Genomic DNA, 13,431 nt, shown 5'->3' on the forward strand with positions numbered 1-13,431 from the left:
GTTTATTTTTCTGGAATTGAGTTGCATAAGTTGCTTGTATATTTTTGAGATTAGTTGTTTGTCTGTTGTTTCATTTGCTATTACTTTCTCCCATTCTGAAGGCTGTCTTTTCACCTTGCTTATAGTTTCTTTTGTTGTGCAGAAGCTTTTAATTTTAATTAGATCCCATTTGTTTATTTTTGCTTTTATTTCCAGAATTCTGGGAGGTGGATCATAGAGGATCCTGCTGTGATTTATGTCTGAGAGTGTTTTGCCTATGTTCTCCTCTAGGAGCTTTATAGTTTCTGGTCTTACGTTTAGATCTCTAATCCATTTTTGAGTTTATTTTTCTGTGTGATGTTAGAAAGTGATCTAGTTTCACTCTTTTACAAGTGGTTGACCAGTTTTCCCAACACCACTTGTTAAAGAGATTGTCTTTACTCCATTGTATATTCTTGCCTCCTTTGTCAAAGATAAGGTGTCCATATGTGTGTGGATTTATCTCTGGGCTTTCTATTTTGTTCCATTGATCTATATGTCTGTCTTTGTGCCAATACCATACTGTCTTGATGACTGTGGCTTTGTAGTAGAGCCTGAAGTCAGGCAAGTTGATTCTTCCAGTTCCATTCTTCTTTCTCAAGATTGCTTTGGCTATTTGAGGTTTTTTGTATTTCCATAGAAATCTTGAAATTATTTGTTCTAGTTCTGTGAAAAATATCGCTGGTAGCTTGATAGGGATTGCATTGAATCTGTAGATTGCTTTGGGTAGTATACTCATTTTCACTATATTGATTCTTCTGATCCATGAACATGATATATTTCTCCATCTGTTAGTGTCCTCTTTGATTTCTTTCATCAGTGTTTTATAGTTTTCTATATATAGGTCTTTAGTTTCTTTAGGTAGATATATTGCTAAGTATTTTATTCTTTTCATTGCAATGGTGAATGGAATTGTTTCCTTAATTTCTTTTTCTACTTTCTCATTATTCGTGTATAGGAATGCAAGGGATTTCTGTGTGTTGATTTTATATCCTGCAACTTTACTATATTCATTGATTAGCTCTGTAATTTCTGGTGGAGTCTTTAGGGTTTCCTATGTAGACGATCATGTCATCTGCAAACAGCGAGAGTTTTACTTCTTCTTTTCCAATTTGGATTCCTTTTATTTCTTTTCCTGCTCTGATTGCTGTGGCCAAAACTTCCAGAACTATGTTGAATAGTAACGGTGAAAGTGGGCACCCTTGTCTTGTTCCTGACTTTATGAGAAATGCTTTGAATTTTTCACCATTGAGGATAATGTTTGCTGTGGGTTTGTCATATATAGGTTTTATTATGTTGAGGTATGTTCCTTCTATTTCTGCTTTCTGGAGAGTTTTTATCATAAATGGATGTTGAATTTTGTCAAAGGCCTTCTCTGCATCTATTGAGATAATCATATGGCTTTTATTTTTCATTTTGTTAATGTGGTGAATCACATTGATTGATTTTTGGATATTGAAGAATCCTTGCATCCCTGGGATAAAGCCCACTTGGTCACGGTGTATGATCTTTTTAATGTGTTGTTGGATTCCTATCTGTTTTTTAAACAAACTTTTTACCCCAGTGTTTCTGTTAAATAAAGGAAAAAAAGTAATAAAGTTCAGGCTGGGGTCAGTCCCATTCTAGCTGTAAATAATATTTATCCTTGAACATATAAACTAATCTTAGCAGCCCAATCTATTTTATAAAAAGTTGCATTTCTGAATCATACATGTTTTGCATCAAAAGATGTTGTTTATAAATGATAATTATTTATATGTGTTATTTTGATCAACTGCCAACTACAAATAATAGTAGTGATAATTCAACCCAGAAAAAAAAATCATTTAAAACTTAGAACCTTAAGATAATAGGAAAAAAATAGATCTATAATTTTAATTTTGTATATATTCTAGGACAGAAAAAATGTGATAGAATGAATATAAATAGATTTCAAGCTTAAAACATTATATTTGAATAAAATTCTCTGATGATATCAAAGAAAATATGAGTTCAGGAAAAAAATGGGATAATGTAAAACCTTTGTGTTTTAAAGAAGAGATTTTCTTGCATTTTTCAAGTGGTTAATAGTTGATGGGGTATCAATACTCTTGGTATAAGATTTAATTAAATGAAACAGTATTGTATACAATGTTTATGTTTATAATACATTATTTCTTCCATTCTCTACAGTCAGTGGGTAGTTGGTAAATTGGCAGCAAGTCTCCTAGAGGAGAAAAATACCCTGATTTGTAGCATTTTTTCGAATTCCATAGTGTAAATTCTTCTCATGTACAATACAGTTTGATACAATGCAGGCTACAATACACGTGGGTTCAATCCCTGGGTCAAGGAGATCCCCTGTAGAAGGAAATGGCAACCCTCTCCAGTATTCTTGCCTGGAAAATCCCATGGACAGAGGAGCCTGGTGGGCTACAGTCCATAGGGTCGCAAGGACCCAGGTCTCCTGCATTGCAGGCGGATTCTTTACCAGCTGAGCCACAAGGCAAGCCCCCAAATACTGGAGTGGGTAGCCTATCCCTTCTCTAGGGGATCTTCCCCACCCAGAAATCAAATCGGACCCTCCTGTATCATAGGCGGATTCTTTATCAACTGAGCTATAAGGGAAGCTCAAGAGTCAGAAACTCCTTAGAAAATAGCAACAACAACAACAAAAGTACCCATAGAACTTTAAAAATAACTAGATTCTAGGGCTCTAACTCACCCTCTAAAGTTAGAATCCCCAGTGATGGGGTCAGCCACCTTTGCTTCAGTAAGCACCTTGGGTGACCCTGAGGCAGCCTGTCCAGTACTCTCACTCCACCAGGAAGTACTGGCCGACATTGTTTAGCTGCTAAGTCATGTTCACCTCTTTTGTGACCCCATGGACTCTAGCCCCATCAGGCTCCTCTGTCCATAGAATTTCCCAGGCAAGAATACTGGAGTGGGTTGCCATTTCCTTCTCGGGGGGATCATCCCAATCTAGACCCAGGGATCAAACCTGCGTCTCCTGCATTGGCAGGAGGATTCTTTACAGGGAAGTCTGTGGCTGCCCAATAGGATCAGGATAAGGGGGAAAGGAACTGACATGGAAGTCTTCTCTCAATTTAAATGTACAGCAGTCAGAAAACTTCAATGAAGTGAACTGTATGCTTCTCTTAATAGAGAATTGGGAAAAGTTATGGCCCCTTTATTACTTTCCCCACTGCACACAGCCAGTCACATTCAGTTCAGTTCAGTCGCTCAGTCATGTCCAACTCTTTGCAGTCCAAGGGACTCTCAGGAGTCTTCTCCAACACCTTAGGTAGCTATAAAAATTAAATGAAATCACATACCTGAAAGAGGTGCATAAAAGAACTGTATTTTACATTATAAAAAGAACAGAGTGTTATTTGAAAATGAGATCAAAGAGGAACAGTAAATGTTCAAGCGTACATGTGTGCTGTGAGTTCCAGGCCTGGCTATCTTTGGGACCATGCTGTGGTCATTAGCTGATTGTCAAGAGCAGAGCTGTTCTAAAGGACTATGAGGTTGAAGGGTTGTTGTTGAATCTGGTTCTATAGTTGGGATCATCTGATTTTCAGTGGGGAGGATGGTTATCTCATCTTCTCCCTTTCCTACTGATTTATTACCAAGCCATTTACCTCTATCAGTTCAGTTCACTTCAGTCGCTCAGTTCAGTGCAGTTCAGTTCAGTTGCTCAGGCATGTCCGACTCTTTGCGACCCAATGAATCGCAGCACGCCAGGCCTCCCTGTCCATCACTATCTCCTGGAGTTCACTCAGACTCACGTCCATTGAGTCCGTGATGCCATCCAGCCATCTCATTCTGTGTTGTCCCCTTCTCCTCCTGCCCCCAATCCCTCCCAGCATCAGAGTCTTTTCCAATGAGTCAACTCTTCGCATGAGGTGGCCAAAATAATGGAGCTTCAGCTTTAGCATCATTCCTTCCAAAGAAATCCCAGGACTGATCTCCGCCAGAATGGACAGGTTGGATCTCCTTGCAGCCCAAGGGACTCTCAAGAGTCTTCTCCAACACCACACTTCAAAAGCATCACTTCTTCGGCGCTCAGCCTTCTTCACAGTCCAACTCTCACATCCATACGTGACCACAGGAAAAACCATAGCCTTGACTAGACGGACCTTAGTCGGCAAAGTAATGTCTCTGTTTTTGAATATACTATCTAGGTTGGTCATAACTTTTCTTCCAAGGAGTAAGTCTTTTAATTTCATGGCTGCAGTCACCATCTGCAGTGATTTTGGAGCCCCCAAAAATAAAGTCTGACACTGTTTCCACTGTTTCCCCGTCTATTTCCCATGAAGTGATGGGACCGGATGCCATGATCTTCGTTTTCTGAATGTTGAGCTTTAAGCCAACTTTTTCGTTCTCCTCTTTCACTTTCATCAAGAGGCTTTTTAGTTCCTCTTCACTTTCTGCCATAAGGGTAGTGTCATATGCATATCTGAGGTTATTGATATTTCTCCCAGCAATCTTGATTCCAGCTTGTGTTTCTTCCAGTCCAGTGTTTCTCATGATGTATTCTGCATAGAAATTAAATAAGCAGGGTGACAATATACAGCCTTGACGTACTCCTTTCCTATTTGGAACCAGTCTGTTTTTCCATGTCCAGTTCTAACTGCTACTTCCTGACCTGCATACAGATTTCTCAAGAGGCAGGTTAGGTGGTCTGGTATTCCCATCTCTTGAAGAATTTTCCACAGTTTATTGTGGTCCACACAGTCAAAGACTTTGGCATAGTCAATAAAGCAGAGATAAATGTTTTTCTGGAACTCTCTTGCTTTTTCCATGATCCAGCGGATGTTGGCAATTTGATCTCTGGTTCCTCTGCCTTTTCTAAAACCAGCTTGAACATCAAGGAGTTCACGGTTCATGTATTGCTGAAACCTGGCTTGGAGAATTTTGAGCGTTACTTTACTAGCATGTGAGATGAGTGCAATTGTGTGGTAGTTTGGGCATTCTTTGGCATTGCCTTTCTTTGGGATTGGAATGAAGACTGACCTTTTCCAGTCCTGTGGCCACTCTGAGTTTTCCAAATTTGCTGGCATATTGAGGGCAGCACTTTCACAGCATCATCTTTCAGGATTTGAAACAGCTCAACTGAAATTCCATCACCTCCACTAGCTTTGTTCGTAGTGATGCTTTCTAAGGCCCAGTTGATTTCACATTCCCAGATGTCTGGGTCTAGATTAGTGATCACATCATCGTGATTATCTGGGTCATGAAGATCTTTTTTGTACAGTTCTTCCGTGTATTCTTGCCACCTCTTCTTAATATCTTCTTTTTCTGTTAGGTCCATACCATTTCTGTCCTTTATCGAGCCCATCTTTGCAAGAAATGTTCCCTTGGTATCTCTAATTTTCTTGAAGAGATCTCTAGTCTTTCCCATTCTCTTCTTTTCCTCTATTTTTTTGCATTTATCACTGAAGAAGGCTTTCTTATCTCTTCTTGCTATTCTTTGAAACTCTGCATTCCTTTCCTCCTTTGCTTTTCACCTCTCTTCTTTTCACAGCTATTTGTAAGGCCTTCCCAGACAGCCATTTTGCTTTTTTGCATTTCTTTTCCATGGGGATGGTCTTGATCCCTGTGTCCTGTACAATGTCATGAACCTCATCCCATAGTTCATCAGGCACTCTATTTATCAGATCTAGACCCTTAAATCTATTTCTCACTTCCACTGTATAATCATAAGGGATTTGATTTAGATCATACCCGAATGGTCTAGCGGTTTTCCCTATTTTCTTCAATTTGAGTCTGAATTTGGTAATAAGGAGTTCATGATCTGAGCCACGGTCAGCTCCTGGTCTTGTTTTTGTTGACTGTATAGAGCTTCTCCATCTTTGGCTGCAAAGAATATAATCAATCTGCTTTCGGTGTTGACCATCTGGTGATGTCCATGTGTAGAGTCTTCTCTTGTGTTGTTGGAAGAGGGTGTTTGCTATGACCAGTGCTTTTTCTTGGCAAAACTCTATTAGTCTTTGCCCTGCTTCATTCCCCATCCCAAGGCCAAATTTGCCTGTTACTCCAGGTGTTTCTTGACTTCCTACTTTTGCATTCCAGTCCCCTATAATATAAAGGCCATCTTTTATGGGTGTTAGTTCTAAAAGGTCTTGTAGGTCTTCATAAAACCGTTCAACTTCGGTTTCTTCAGTGTTACTGGTTGGGACATAGACTTGGATAACTGTGATATTGAATGGTTTGCCTTGGAGACGAACAGAGATCATTCTGTCATCTGAGAATGCATCCAAGTACTGCATTTTGGACTCTTTTGTTGACCATGATGGCATTACTTCTGAGGGATTCCTGCCCGCGGCAGTAGATATAATGGTTGCGACCCCATGAATCACAGCATGCCAGGCCTCCCTGTCCATCACCAACTCCCAGAGTTCACTCAAACTCACTTCCATCGAGTTGGTGAATCCATCCAGCCTTCTCATCCTCTGTTGTCCCCTTGTCCTCCTTCCCTCAATCCCTCTCAGCATCAGAGTCTTTTCCAATGAGTCATCTCTTCACATGTGGTGTCCTAAGTACTGGAGTTTCAGCTTTAGCATCAGTCCTTACAAAGAACACCCAGGACTAATCTCCTTTAGAATGGACTGGTTGGATCTCCTTGCAGTCCAAGGGACTCTCAAGAGTCTTCTCCAACACCACAGTTCAAAAGCATGAATTCTTCAATGCTCAGCTTTCTTTACAGTCCAACTCTCACATCCATACATGACCACTGGAAAAACCATAGCCTTGACCAGATGGACCTTTGTTGGCAAAGTAACGTCTCTGCTTTTCAATATGCTGTCTAGTTTGGTCATAACTTTCCTTCCAAGGAGTAAGTGTAAGCAACTGCTTTTTCCAAAACTCGAGTCTTTGAGTCGGGAGTCAGCATTTGTACTAAGATATACATCACATCCTTCCAAGTAAGGTCATAAAGCAGAGTAACACCTTTAAAAGCTCTAACATATTTTTGGGGGTATTCTAAATAGTCTCTCAGATCCTCCGAGACTTTTTTGTATTTCTTGATAAGTAAAAGGCTTATTAACTCTCATAGACTGATTATTTTTCCCGGTGGGTATTTTATGAAGAGGCAATAGCTTGTGAGGCAACAGTCTCTTTGGCTGTTCTGTGCATATGATCTCAGGGGTAGATTGGATAAACCTGTTTTGTTTGTTTGTTTGTTTTTTAAATCTCTTTGTTTTTTGTCTTTCAGTGGGTACTGCGACAAAGTAGTATCACATAGGAAGATCAGGTGTGTCTTCTTTAAGCCATGGGTATCAAATCTATCTCAATTTTCCAGGATACAGTTCAAAGGAGCGCAGCTGAAATTGTTAGCTCCCAGGAGAAAAAAAGTGACCAGCACCATCTTTTTACCAGAGGTGTCCCTCTCTGCTCTAGATGGGGGTGTAGACAGACTTTACAACAAAAGCTTTTCTTTCCTGGTTGGATCCGGTCTGTCCCTTACCGACACAGGCGTCATACTCGTCCCTCTCAGTTCTACCACCAAGACGGGGTAAGGATGCACCAGGTGTAGACCTGATGACATCCCAGTCTGATGTCCAGCTCTTCACCATTAAAACCTTGCTTGTCTCTGATGCCACCCGTGGTGCAATCAGAGTAACCTTCCGGAATGTCTCCCAAGCTAAGACCGCTGGGGGAAACATTCGTCATCTGAGTGCCTGTGCATGACCCTGAGTATATTCCTGACCACAGTAAGACTGATACGAACATAAAACTGAGATGTTCCTTCTAACCATCACCACACCAGTATAAGAGTCTCCTCTGGTCCACTAAGAGCCAGCGTTACCAAAGGAAAGAAACCATTGTAGTTCCAATCTGAGTAACCTTTTACCTCAGAGATGCTCTTGGAGCTAGAGCTCTATCTAGCTTCTGAACTTCTGATTCCTAGTGAGGCTAGGTGCTTCCTGACTACCAATCAAAGTTACACAGTAACAGCATAGATCACAAGTCCCTTGAAAGTCTATGATCCAACAGATTAGGTTAGTACTTCTAATTCCCAAGGAGTTATGAAATGGTCAAAGAGACCGAAAAGTTTGACTGAGAAAGGAGAGTTCAGTCCACATTCTTTGCCCATTTCTAGTCGGTCTCCAAAGGAGACATTGGGTGCCTCTTGGCAGTGGAAGGTTGGTATAAACTCCTGATAGGTTTCTGTCATAAGCCATAGGAGATCACTGCAGAATCACAGAGCAGGGCTCCTCACTTGCTTTGTGCAGGGCATTTCATTCATTCACACAAGCACACCGTAGAGTTAGTAAAGTACAGCAGAACACGTGTTCACTAGGAGAACAAAGAACTAGAGCTCCAAACATCTTTACCTTGTCCTGAAGGATCCTGGGACGAGCCCCCAAGATGAAAGGTTGTTACTGAATGAAAAGACGCCGGGATTCTTGGACTCCACAGAAGAATTCAATCTGAGGCCAGAGACAAGCCTTGATCACTCAGAGCTTTTGTGTAATAAAGTTTTATTAAAGTACAAAGGAGATAGAGAAAGTTCTGACATAGGCATCAGAAGCGGGCAGTAAGAGTACCCCCCGCTAGTCTTCAGCTGGATGTTATATAGTCACTAGCAGTCTGTTAATGAAAGAAAGGAATGTCTTAAAACTCAGAATGGCACCAGGCCCCTCAACCATAAGGTGTATTTTAGGATAATCTCGGCACCAGGCGATTCATCCCAGGTCATAAAATGATTGACTTAAATCTTATGGAAGAGCAGGTTACCATACAAATAGTTTTGTTTACATAGATTAGGGGAACAATATCTGAGTATAACATAATGGTTTGTCAAGTAGGTTCTGAGCCATTAAGGGGAATTGACTTAAAGACAGAGTCTGGGGTAAATGCAAAGTACATTAACATAGCTTAAGACAAACATTTCCGTAATAAAAATGTATTGGTTAACTCAAGGTTTGAGAATAGTTAACTTCAGGTGAGACCAGATGTCATTATGGCAACACAGTATTTTAAGAGAAACCTTCTTTTAAATTTGTATAGAGAAGGGGAAAAAATATATATATTGCTAGTTTGTTTCCTCCTGCTGCTTAAGAGAGATAAAAATGTCTGACACTTGTAGCCTATTTCGTCTGTTTGGAGACCTCTGGCCTTCCTGCCCGTTACCTTCTCAAGGTCCTTGGGGTTTATTTTCCATGGGTTATGTGCAACTCATTTAAAAGTCTGATCCTGGACTATCCTGGGCTTTACTGGATATCCGTGTTGTTCGCTCACCATTTGGGACCTTAGTTTTGTGCCCTCAGTTATAATCTGCATCAAGTTATAATCTAGTCATGATGATGACTCCATTTCATTTACTATATTGTTGGAAGAGAAACATTAAATTTCAAAGAAAACCCTGCTCTTTCATTCTACCACTTTCTTCACTTATCTCTGATCCCTAGAGTAGGTTTCTAAACATATAGTTCTATTAATTAACCCAAATACAGGATGAAAAACTCTAAATTGTTCCTGAGAGCATGAGAATGGTTCCTCCAAGACTTAAGCAGAGTGACCACAGCCTTAGAGAAAGGGAACCTGACAAATGGATAGGGCGTTCCACTCAAATTTCTTTCCTCACTCCCAGGAGGTTCTTGAAATATAAAATGCTCACTCATAATCACTATAGGATGTTATATCATTATTTCAGTCAGTTCAGTTCAGTTCAGTCGCTCAGTCATGTCCGACTCTTTGTGACCTCATGAATCACAGCACACCAGTCCTCCCTGTCCATCACCAACTCCCGGAGTTCACTCAAACTCACGTCCATCGAGTTGGTGAAGCCATCCAGCCATCTCATCCTCTGTCATCCCCTTTTCCTCCTGCCCCCAATCCCTCCCAGCATCAGAGTCTTTTCCAATGAGTCAACTCTTCTCATGAGGTAGCCTAAGTACTGGAGTTTCAGCTTTAGCATCACTCTTTCCAAAGAAATCCTGGGACTGATCTCCTTTAGAATGGACTGGTTGGATCTCCTTGCAGTCCAAGAGACTCTCAAGAGTCTTCTCCAACACCACACTTCAAAAGCAGCAATTCTTCGGCACTCAGCTTTCTTCACAGTCCAACTCTCATATCCGTACATGACCACTGGAAAAACCATAGCCTTGACTAGACAGACCTTAGTCAGCAAAGTAACATCTCTGCTTTTCAGTAAGCTATCTAGGTTGGTCATAACTTTTCTTCCAAGGAGTAAGCATCTTTTAATTTCATGGTTGCAGTCACCATCTGCAGTGATTTTGGAGCCCCCAAAAATAAAGTCTGACACTGTTTCCACTGTTTCCCTATCTATTTCCCATGAAGTGATGGGAGAGTGCACATTAGAACATTTGTGTGAGCAATTACTATTATATATTTCCTGCTGAGATGTTCCCAGGTGCTTAAGAAGTTGACTTGTTTGCTGTGAGAAAATATAATGTTCATTTTAATGTTTAGTGTCTTTTGTCTTAACTCAATGTCTCACAGCATAATATAGACATACACAAAAGCATAGCCAATAACATAATACCCATATGTTTGTGGATACAATAAAATATTACAGATTTTATTGAAGATATGATTTCACTTCTCACCCCCTCAGAGGGAGCGACTCTCATGAAGTTGGTTCTTCCTTACGTATGCTTTTATATTTTCACTATATGCATATATTTCTATAAATAATATTATGAAGTGGGAGGGATTGGGGGCAGGAGGAGAAGGGGACAACAGAGGATGAGATGGCTGGATGGCATCACTGACTCAATGGACATGAATCTGAATGAACTCTGTGAGTTGGTGATGGACAGGGAGGCCTGGCATGCTGCGATTCATGGGGTCACAAAGAGTCGGACATGACTGAGTGACTGAACTGAACTGAATGAATGATTTAAAGCTTTATATGCATGAATTGAGTACACCAATATGAATTTTTTCATGATACTGTTTAAAACATCTGTAAGTAACTGGTTATATATAGTTTAATGTTATTTTTCTTTTTAGTTTTTTTTTCTTTTTTTCATATAGGTATGTATATATTTCAATGTATTTATTTTCAATTTTTTCCCAAGTTTTTCACTACTACAAGAGTTTGTAAAATGAGTATTTTTGTACACATTTCCTTGTGTACATACATGCAGATTCTTCTAAGTTTCATGCCTAGAAATGATATTCCTTGATACAGTCAACTCTACTGTATCAAAAAGCTCTTTCAATATGTTACTTTGTTACTTTCTAAAAGCCTTACAGTTCCCTTGGCACTCTGACTTTTAATCGATCTAAAATTTATTTTCAGTGTTGTGTGAGGCAAGGACCGTTATTTGTTCAACTCAGAAAATAATTTGTCCTTGAAAAATGTGTTAACTAGTTTGTCTCTTCCCCACTGATTCTACCCTGGGTTTGTAGTATAATGGATTTCCACATTTCTGGATTCTCTGCTCTATCCCATTGGTGGTCCACTTCTGTGCCAGCACCATGTGGTATTGCTTATTCTATTTTTGTATGAATCTTGACAATTGATAGGCAGCTCATTCTTCTTCAAAATCATCTGAGCTATTCTTTGTCTTTTATTCTTCTATATGAATTTTATCACCAATTTTTGAAGTTTTGTGTTTATTGCTACCAGGATTTTTATTAAAATTGTGTTAAATTGTAGAACAATTTTAGGGGAAACAAAACCTTCATGTAAATTTTCTATTTGTGTAGCACTATTTTTATATCCTTCAAAATTATTTTATTACATATTTATAATAAATTTCATATTTATATTATAATATATTTTATGATTTGTGAAGTAGATGTTTGTATGTATTCCTGTGAATCTCAAGGTTATTTTGTTATTGTCATTGTCGTTTCCTCCACCGTCAAAATTTATTTTACTTTTCAGCATCTGATAAACTTTTTCAATCTGATTCTTGTGCCTTAATTTAAACTAGATCAATTTTTTTTTTTACTATTCCTGTTTTTGTTTGTTTCTTTTATTTTGGTTCTATCTTTCTGAAATTTCTTTAGAGAGAGGCTGAACTTACATTCTTTCTTCATCACCCTTAGTTCTTAGAGTTCTTTGTTTATTTTTCACTATGTTTTAGAAGATTTTCTTGAATTTATCTTCAAGATAATTAATCTAGTCTTGAGAGATGACTATTATAAAATTTAATCAGTGGATGAACTGAATATTTTATTTCTGTAATCATTTATTTATTTTCCAAGAAGCTGTTCTCCTTTTATAACTGATATTTTTATTAGCAGACTATTTTTTCTTTTATAGATTAAGTATTATCTTGTAATCCCTGAGGGTACTATTAAGAATATTTAAACATTTTCTCTGTACTCTCTATATTTTTTTCCTTCATGGATGGATATTCTGTTCGTTGATCTTTGCTTTTCCCTTTGATTTTTCTCAGGTATCTGGTATCCTTTATTTGCTGTATTTTTGCATGAAGAATTCGGCTGATTGGGGTAGGTAGAGGGTATGAATTTTCTCAGCTATTTTGAATGAATAACTGGACAAAACATTAGCTCATACAATTATTAAAATAAAAAGGTTCATTCAGTACAGAATCTCATGCACTTCCTTCATGGTTTTAGCTGTTTTGCCTTTTTCCCCTTCTTCAATTGCTGTCAAGACATAGAGTTGGATATTGACTAGACATGTAGACCTTTGCAACTACCTGAACTTGTATGAAAATTCTACCATGAATTAGCTGTGTGACCCCAAGTTCACTTGATCTCTCTGTTTCTTATTGAAATGGGGAAAGTAGCAGAATCTACCTTGTAAAGTTATGGTGAAGATTAAATGATCCAGTACATAGAACAGGGCCTGGCACATAGCAATGTTTTATTAGTGTTAGGAGTTTTTGGTAATTATATCATTATCTCGATGTTAACATAAATTAGACCCTGATAGTCTTTTTATTGAGGTATAATTGACACACAATATATTTGTTTCAGGTATATAATACAATGATTCAGTGTTTGTATACATCATGAAATAATTTCCATAAATAAGCTCAGTTAACATCATCACTGCACATAGTTGCACATTTCTTTTTTCTTGTGATGAGACCCATTATTCCTGAGAAATTAAATGGATTTTTGGAACTAGGGGTTGGAATAGGAGCTTTCTCTGTCCACTTCATGCATCAACCTGGTACTGCAGTACTTCCAGGAATGTTGCACCTCCTTTAGGGGAAAAATACTGTTTTAAAAATAAGACTGAGCATTGACGTTTCTACGGGTAAGCTTGGAGAAAGAAATGGCAACCCACCCAGTATTCTTGCCTGGAGAATCCCATGAATAAAGGAGCCCGGTGGGCTACGGTCCATAGGGTCTCAAAGAGTCGGACACGACTGAGTGACTGAGCGTGTGCGTGTGTGCGCGTGTGCACACACACAGACACACAGACACACACTCCTGAGAAAATTAGCTTCATGTTTTAGAGAGCAGCTCTCA

General features: G+C 39.0%; 1 pseudogene; it reads left to right on the forward strand.

The window, feature by feature from the left end:
• Positions 1-13,021: 13,021 nt before the first annotated feature.
• Positions 13,022-13,163, forward strand: LOC138422987 (U2 spliceosomal RNA; annotated as a pseudogene).
• The last annotated feature ends 268 nt before the right edge of the window (positions 13,164-13,431 follow it).

The sequence above is a fragment of the Ovis canadensis genome, chromosome 17, assembly GCF_042477335.2.
Source record: "Ovis canadensis isolate MfBH-ARS-UI-01 breed Bighorn chromosome 17, ARS-UI_OviCan_v2, whole genome shotgun sequence".
In the NCBI taxonomy this organism is placed as follows: Eukaryota; Metazoa; Chordata; class Mammalia; order Artiodactyla; family Bovidae; genus Ovis; species Ovis canadensis.